The following is a 7,476-nucleotide window of genomic DNA, read 5'->3' as shown; positions in this document are numbered from 1 at the left end:
CTTAAATCACACACACACACATACAAGGTCCACAAAACATTCTTTCCTTCTGACGGTTTTACGATGCATTGTTATCATTGACCTGTTCTTTACTTTTAAACTTATTTTTTCCTATATTTTTTTATTGAATATTGTAGGGAGCCTTGGCGAGTGGTGACAACATTCGCCATTACAAGATGGCGCTGGCATCTGGTGCTCCCACAAGTAAACAACTAAACTGTGCAGGAGCAAGAGGCGAAAGCATGCCAAGTCACTACCCATCCCGGGGCGTAATATGGGGTGATGAGTGAACAGCCAATCAGAAGTGAACACGCCACTCTAGGGTGCATATAAACAGTGCCTTTTCCGGGCTTGGGGTCTTCCGCTTCAGCTGATACAAGAATAAAGCCTCGTTGTAGTAACTACCCGAACACTGCCTCCCGTGTCTCTCTTGCGGGTGAGGGGACTCAGAAGGGGCGCGGAACAGGATATTACACTTACATTTCAGATTTTATTCCCTTACCCCATTCACCCACCACCCAGGAACCTCCTATCTCATCCCCCCTCCTCTTGCTTCTATGAGGATGTGCCCCCACCTACCTCCCCACTCCGTACCCTGGAATTCCCCCACACACTCGGTGTTCAGCCTTCATGGGACCAAGGATCTCCTCTCCCACCTATGCCCAACAAGGCCATCCTCCCCTACATGTACAGATGGAATACTATTAAACTTAAATGACCAATTGAGACAAACAGTTCTGAGATCATTCTTCCACCACTGATTAAGACTGGGGTGGCAGGTATTAGGGATAATATTCATTTAGCCTTCTGAGCTTTCTAGACAGACTTGATGACTTTGACGTCTCCAGCAGCCTTCTTATCCACAGCTTTGATGACACCCACAGCAACTGTCTGCTTCAGGTCCTGAACAGCAAACGATCAACTGGAGAATAGTCAGAGAAGCTGTCTACAAACATGGGCTTTCCAGGGACCATATAAACAATGGCTGCATTACCAGACTTTAGGAATTTGGGGCCAGCTTCCAGCTTCTTACCAGTACAGTATGCTGATCGATCTTTTCTTTAAGCTCAGCAAACTTGCATGCTATGCAGGCTGTGTGACAATCCAGAACAGGAACATAGCCAGCACTAATTGGCCTGGATGGTTCAAGATAATCAATCACCTGAGCAGTGAAGCCAGCTACTTCTATTGGTGGGTCATTTTTGCTGTCACCAGCACCATTGCCATGTCTAACATCTTTGACAGACACATTCTTTACATTGAAGCCCATTGAAGCCCACATTGTCCCCAGGAAGAGCTTCCCTCAATGCTTCATGGTACATTTCAACAAACCTGACTTCAGTTGTTACATTGACTGGAGCAAAGGTAACCACCATGCCAGGTTTAAGAACACCAGTCTCCACTTGATCCACGGGGATAATGCCAATACACTCAATTTTATAGACATCCTGGAGGGGCAGTTGCAGAGGCTTGTCAGTTGGACAAGATGGTGGCAAGATATAGTCCAAAGCTTCCAGAAGCATGGTGGACTTCCTTAACAATTTCCTCATATCTCTTCTGACTGTATGGTGGCTTGGTGGAATCCATTTTGTTGACACCAACAACTAACTGTTTCACACCCAGGGTGTAAGCCAGAAGAGCATGCTCACGGGTCTGCCTGTTCTTGGAAATACCAGCTTCAAATTCACCAACACCAGCAGCAACAATCAAGATAGCACAATCAGCCAGAGATGTGCCTGTAATCATGTTTTTGATGAACTCTCTGTGCCCTGGGAAATCAGTGAGAGTCACATAGTGTTTGCTGGCCTCAAATTTCCACAGGGAGATGTCAATAGTGATACCATAATCATGCTCAACTTTCAGTTTGTCCAAGACCCAGGCATACTTGAAGGAGCCTTTTTCCGTTTCAGCAGCCTCCTTCTCAAATTATTCGATGGTTCATTTGTCCATTCCACCACACTTGTAAGTCAGGTGGCCAGTTGTGGTGGACTTGCTGGAATCTACATGTCCAATTACGAAGATGTTGACGTGAGTCTTTCCCTTTCCCATTTTTGCTTTGAATTAGTGGTGGCTTTCACAAGACCTGCATTCTGACAGCAAACCCGTTGCAAAAAAGCAAATTGATCTTTCTTATGAGTGTATTTTCTTATATGAATCCTCCTTTTTTTATTTTATAGTGTATAAATATAGCTACTGTGCTCTTGTTTGATTTTTATGTATGTAGTTTATATTTCTCTATTGCCTTAATAGCAGAACACAAAAATAAATTTAATGCCTCTGAAGTATCCTGGAATCAAAGACTAGATGCAGGTATTACAGAATTAGACTGGGTCCAGTGTTGGATACTGATGTATAGGCCTTTCATCTCTCCCCAATCCAGCTTCTGATAAGTTAAGGGAATTTTTTTGGTTGGTTGGTTGGTTGGTTGGTTGGTTGGTTGGTTGGTTGGTTGGTTGGTTTTGTTGTTGTTGTTGTTGTTGTTGTTGCTCTTACAAACAATCCTTTGTGTGTGAGTATTCTCTTCCTGGGCTCCTTAAGGAGGTTTTGTTGAGCCCTTGATTCTTGTGTAAGTTATTCTGGTTTGCAATGAGTTCTCTGTATGTCTTGTCTTTGAAAGAGAGGAAAGACTAAACTCACCATTCTGCCAGCACCGTGATGTTACTGTTCTTGTCGTGTCATACACTTAGGAGTGAACACATTGGCAGATGGCAAACATGCAAGTGTCCTTGATAAAGCTGTCTCACGGTTTTTTTTTTTCTATCTTAAGTATGAAATATTAGAAATCAGCAATGAAAAAGTTAAATCCCTTCATAAATAAGAATCATGTATTTTTCTGAAAATAATCATGTTCTCAAATAATACAAGATAAAAAGCAAACACATAAGTATCATGAAAGGACCCTAGTCCTCTTTCAGCTGTGATTTTTTTATACCCTGACTAAGCAAAATTTGTTTCTAAGCATAAGATAAATGGGGATTTTTTTTCCTGAAAATACAATTCCTTCAAGAATACCTGAAATTAAATCATAATCTTACACTATGTAACAAAAAACCAGTATCTATATTAATTTGGGCATGATGACACACAATCTAATCACAGCACTCAGGAGAGAGAAAGGTAGGGTGATCTCTATGAGTTCTAGGCTGAGGTTATAAAGTGAGGCCCTGTCCTTCTCAAATACCTAAATTAATCACATATATATCATATTAAGAATAGTTTTTCTAATTAAAAAATAGAGAATTATCTTCATGTATTATTTTATAAATTGCTGTCTAGAGAAAGTAACAAATTTTGTTATTGGCAGTCACTAGGAAAACAAATACAATTAAAATCTTGACAAAATCCCAGATGTTAAAGTCCATGTCAAAACTCCACATCAAAAATAAAAGAAAAGGAAAAAGAAAAAGAAGAAAAAAAGGAAGAAAAGAAAAAAACCTGTAAATTTCAGAGGCACAGCTGCCAGAGGAATTCATTTTAAACCCTGGTGCTGACAGGAGACCAGCAGGGCAACATCACAGAAGCTTCAGCATTTAATAGATACTCGATCTGTGTCACACCAAAGTTAAGTCAAGATGATGGGAACTAAGTCATGGCAAGGTTTGAAAAGTATATAAAAAACTATTCACAGCCAAAGAACCCAAATCAGCAAATGAACCACAACACAGTCAAGGCAAAGTGACAGGTTTAAAGCAGGAAGCACTGGAAGGTCACATGTGAAGAACAGCCACATCTAAATACAAATAACTGTGATGGATGTACAGTGTACAGCCCTGCAAATATTCTATGTATGCATGCTTGCATATGCTATGAGGGATACATTTGTCATGAATGAATGTTATTCTGTCCACCACTGACCCACCCAGAAGTCTGTAAATTCTCCCATCTAGCCAACAGAAATCAGACAACTATTGTTATTCTACTAAATGAGCATAGTAATAAAACAACCCCTAATGACATATTGCTATACCCATAGATCAATGTCTCAACACTCACTAGAGAAGTTTCTTCTTACAGTAGATAGTAATTAACACAGAAACTCACAAGAGGACAATGTGTAGAGAGTGAGGGACTTTGGGACACTCACACCATAATGGGATGTCTCTATCACACCCCCTTCCTCAATGTTCAGGGATATCTTAAACATATAAGATCCTGTCTCATTCGATTCAAAATTTCCAAATGCAGTAGAATTTGGTGTGCTACTCTCCAACAGTAACAAATACCAAAAGATCTTTAAATTTTCTTAAAAATCACAAAGCCAGATGGAAGAAACTTAAACTTGGGGAAATTATGTCTGTGGATACTTTACTTTTCCTCTAGAATCTTATAAAAGCCGATGCTGGTTGGGTTTTTTTGGTTTGTTTGTTTGTTTGTTTGTTTGTTTGTTTTGTTTCCCCCCTGCCCCCCACTGGCTTTCTGTTATAATCTATTTAGCTCAACAAGTGGCCATGTTTGAGAATTGTCATGGAGCTGCCTGATCCTACAATAATAACTTGTTCTACCTCTAGATATCCACTTCTCTGTGTGTGTATCAAATAGACAAAAATTGAACAAAACATTCTTGAAACAGAACATGGCTCACTTAAAAGCAAAGCTCAAACTTATGAACACTTACAGACAGTGCCAAAACATGATAGCTTGCTGATGTTGAGTTATGCATTTCTTTTTGTTTGTATTGGTTGTTGGTTGTTAAAGAAATGGCAGCCACAATTATGAAGGAAATAAGACTTTTAAAGGAGATGGAAGATCCTGCAACAGCTCAGACAAGACAATGCTAAATTCTCTGCCAAAACTTAACTTAAAATTTTTTCAGTCATTCTTATTTCTTAGGAGCACTTAGAATTTTGAGAGCTGCATAAAGGACCTGTAGTTTCTGCAACCCAGTTTTACATTAACTTGAGTAATGATGGAAAGAAACAAAAGGCAATGGAGTTGTAATTAATATAATAAAAAGAGCTGAGAGAAAAATCATGCATCTTTAGCTGGCTAAGTCTTAAACAAGTGTTGGCAAGTATCTCTTGCTCTCTACAAGAGCTCTCCAGATGTAGGATATATAAGACAGCCTTTTGGTCAGAGGCAGAAAAGAAATTTTAAAAAAGATTCATAATAGATCAATACTTAAATAGTTACCTCCCTCCAAACCATGCAACTCCCCAAAATTAGGGGTTTTATGGGTATCAAGAAAAGAGATGATAAACTACTGAATGTTTCTATGTAAACACCTACTAAAATTCTGTAGCATAAATTGTACAGCATGGGAGATCATTCAAGATGGAATGGGTAGGCAGTGGAAGAGTTGGTGAGTAGAGGAAAGGGTGGAAGTGTTATTCAACAATTTCAACTCATGTTGAAGTTCTCACAATTACAAACTTAAATAAAAACTCAAGGAGTATTTGCTATAAAACTGTCTGATCAATGTATGCTTATCACAGCAATAACCAAGTCCCTGATACTGGCTGTCCTGGAACTCACTCTGTAGACCAGGCTGGCCTCAAACTTTGAAATTTGCCTGCCTCTGCCTCCCAAGTGTTGGGATTATAGGCATGTGCCACCACTTCCCGGCGTGATACTCCCTTCTGTCTTAGGGTTTCTATTGCCATGAAGAGATTTGATGGCCACAGCAACTCTTATAAAGGAAAACATTTAACTGGGGGCTGGCTTACAGTTCAGAGGTTTGGTTTTTTTTCATTGTAGAGAGAAGCATGGTAACATGAAGGCGGATATAGTGCTTGAGAAATAGCTAAGAGTTCTACATCTGGACCTGAAGGCAGCTGAAACCTGGCTTGAACATCTGAAACCTCAGAACCCACCACCCCTCAGTGACACACTTCCTCCAATAAAGTTATATCTGTTTTAACAAGGTCACACCTCCAATAATGTCACTCCCTATGAGCCTATGGGGGCCACTTTCATTCAGAGCACCTTTGGGTAGTGACTGCTATTACATATGCATTCTCCTTTACATGCCTTTTCTAACCAGTGAACAGAGCCTTTGAATTGATATCTATGTAATAAATGGCAATACAAGACAAGGCATACAGTCTATCCAGTTTCTAGATCACAGAGACTGAAAGGCAGCAATCCCTTGGAAATTGTCTTATTTTCCTAAGGCTGGGAATTGAACATTCAGAGCAAGAATGTCTCAGCCAGACTTTTCTACCTATATCTACCTAGAGCCATTGAGTTTGACAGAAGGTCTTATAGCTGGTTACATACAGGCCTGACCTTTTATTTGTAGAAATGTGGATTGGGGAAATTGGATTGGAAAAGTAGTTGAACATTATTTTTATTTTATTTATTTACATTCCAGTCATTACTCCCCTCTTGGTCCCTCCTCCCACAGTTCCTCATCTCATTCCTCCTCCCCTTTGCCTCTGAGAGGGTGCTCCCCCCACCAAGCCTCCTTTGTCCCTGAGGCCTCAACATTCTGGAGGTTCAAGAACATCTCCCACTGAGACCAAACCAGGCAAACCTCTGCTATATATGTGCCAGAGGCCTTGGACCAGCCTCTGTGTGCTTCTACTTGGTGGCTCAGTCTCTGGGAGATTTGTCAGATTTCGGCTAGTTGAGACTGTTGCTGCTTCTTCAATCCTTCCTCTAATTTAATCATATGGTTTCCTGAGTTCAGTTCTATGGTTGGGTGTAAGTATCTGTATCTATCTCTGTCTCTGTCATCTGCTAGTAGAGCCTCTCAGTGGACAGCCCTGCCAGGCTCCATCTGTAAGCACATCATAGCATCAGTCAGTAATAGTGTCAGGTCTTGATGATCATCCTCAACCCTGAGGTGAATCCCAAGTGTGGCCAGTCATTGAACACCCTTGCCTTGTCTATTTTTCTTTTTGGTCCCTGCAATTCTTTTAGACAGGAACAATTTTGAGTCAGAAATTGAAGAGTTATTATTTAAAAGCTTTGGCAGAGATGATTTCCAGATAGCCTAGCATTGACTGTGCTATGTGGCAAAAGGAGAAATCTGGCCAAAGAAGAAAAAGTGTGTGTGTGTGTGTGTGTGTGTGTGTGTGTGTGTGTGTGTGTGTGTGTGTGTGTGTGTGAATATATATATATATATATATATATATATATATATATATATACAGATATATGTACATATATGTATACACACTCATAGAGCATTACTGTAAACAGATTAAACACAAGCAAGGGGAAGGAATTTTAAAGAAGGAATTTTTAAAAAGTTAAAAAAATAATTAAAAAAAAAAAACAAAAAAAAACCCAAAAAAACAAAAAACCCTTGGGACAAAAATGATGTTTGTCACTTTCAATACCAGGACTCAGGAGGCAGAGGCAGACAGATCTCTGAGTTTGAGGGCAGCCTCATCTACCTAGCAAGTTCCAGGACAGCCAAGTTTAGGCAATGAAAGAAACCATTAAAAACAGAAAGTTGGTGAAAACAAAGGGTCGTGTTCGAGACCCAGCAAGGAGCAACACTTGAAAGCTTTAGACATGTGGTTCTGGCTT

The 7,476-nt window shown here is 40.0% G+C and overlaps 1 pseudogene; it reads right to left on the bottom strand.

The window, feature by feature from the left end:
* Positions 1-733: 733 nt before the first annotated feature.
* On the bottom strand, positions 734-2,049 carry LOC117718990 (elongation factor 1-alpha 1 pseudogene; annotated as a pseudogene).
* Positions 2,050-7,476: the final 5,427 nt, after the last annotated feature.

This window comes from Arvicanthis niloticus, chromosome 13 (genome assembly GCF_011762505.2).
Source record: "Arvicanthis niloticus isolate mArvNil1 chromosome 13, mArvNil1.pat.X, whole genome shotgun sequence".
NCBI lineage: Eukaryota > Metazoa > Chordata > Mammalia > Rodentia > Muridae > Arvicanthis > Arvicanthis niloticus.
Note: the sequence above shows the minus strand (reverse complement) of the source record. Positions and strands in the feature narration are given on the sequence as shown.